The sequence below is a fragment of the Rhinopithecus bieti genome, unplaced genomic scaffold (assembly GCF_001698545.2).
Source record: "Rhinopithecus bieti isolate Rb0 unplaced genomic scaffold, ASM169854v2 scaffold_33436, whole genome shotgun sequence".
In the NCBI taxonomy this organism is placed as follows: Eukaryota; Metazoa; Chordata; class Mammalia; order Primates; family Cercopithecidae; genus Rhinopithecus; species Rhinopithecus bieti.
In genome coordinates this window covers 87,362-88,869 of record NW_016814113.1, presented here as the reverse complement: position 1 = coordinate 88,869, position 1,508 = coordinate 87,362, and positions in this window count along the sequence as shown.

The window sequence follows — 1,508 nt, the reverse complement described above, 5'->3', positions numbered from 1 at the left end:
AAAAAAAAAAAAAAAGAAAAAGAAAAGAAAAGAAATCCTTCCCTGCACCACAGTCATAAATATATTTTTCTAAATTTGGTTCAAAAATTTGTAAAAGTTTGTTTTTTATAATTGGAATTTATTTTTATTGATTGTATCAGTTCTCTATTGCTGCATAACAAATTAACACAAACTTTACATCTTATGACAGCATACATTTTTCAGATCACTTTTTCCATAGGTCAGGAGTCTGGCACAACGACATAGCTGAGTTTTCTGTTGAGGAGCTTATAAGATTGAAATCAAATTGTTGTCTGTCTGCATGCCCATCTGGGACTAGAAGTCCTCTTCCAAACTAACATGATTGTGGTAGGATTTGGTTCTTTTAGCTGTATGACTAAAGTCCCCGTTTCCTTGCCAGCTGTTAGCCAGAGGTTCCTCTTGGCTTCTAGAGGCCATCCACCTTCCCTTCCATGTGGCCTCCTCCATCTTCAAAGCCAGCAATGAAGAACCTGCCTTCTGTTGAATCCCTCTTATGCTTCAAATCTCTCTGTGAGTCTCTTCTCTAAGAAAAGTCCCAGCTTTCTAAAGGGCTCACCTAATTTGGTCAAGTTGACCCAGGATAATCACCCTGTCTTAAGGCCAGGTGATTCAGGATCTTAATCACATTGGCAAAACTCCTTCACAGCACCACCTAGATTAGTGTTTGACTGAATAATTGGCTGAAAATGTGTGTATTCCATGGGCCTAGAATCTTGGAAGCCATCTTAGAATTCTGCCTACCACACGGTGGAGGGTAGTGATCCATATTTTTAATGCGTGGATCATTATGTTATTTTCATTTTAGAAAATTTAAATCACATACGAAAGCAGAGACAATAGTTTCATAGTTTCATAAACTCTCATGTTCCCAGCATCCATCTTCTGCGATTCCACATGGCCAATCTATGTCCCAACTCCCTTCTCCCCACACCCTAGGTAATTTTGCAGTGGATCTAAGGCCTACTGATTCATCTGTAAATGCTTTCATATGTATATTCAAAGACAGGACCTCTTTTCTTTCTACCTGGAAGTAGCCAGACTCAAGTTTAAGGGCATAGTCCTCCACTGCTAAGTCTGCCCAAGATTTCTGATACCAACTGTAAGTTGGGGTGGGGCCGGGGGGGTGTCCCAAAACTAACATGGTTGTGGTAGGATTTGGTTCTTTTAGCTGTATGACTAAAGTCCCTGTTTCCTTGCCAGCTGTTAGCCAGAGGCTCCTCTTGGCTTCTCAGTTTTAATAATTTGCTAGAAAGACTCAGAATTCATCAAAACCCAATATACTCACAGCCATGTTTATTACAGGCAAAGAATGCAAATTATAAGAGACACATGGGGAAGAATCCTCTATTGGGAGTGTTCCAAATATGAAGCTGCTGTGTCATCAGGGATGTGTTAACCTTCTGGCATAGATATTTGGCAATACATGCATGGAGTATTGCCAACCCAGGAAGCTTGCATAAGTTTTGGTGTCCAGAGTTTTTGCCAGG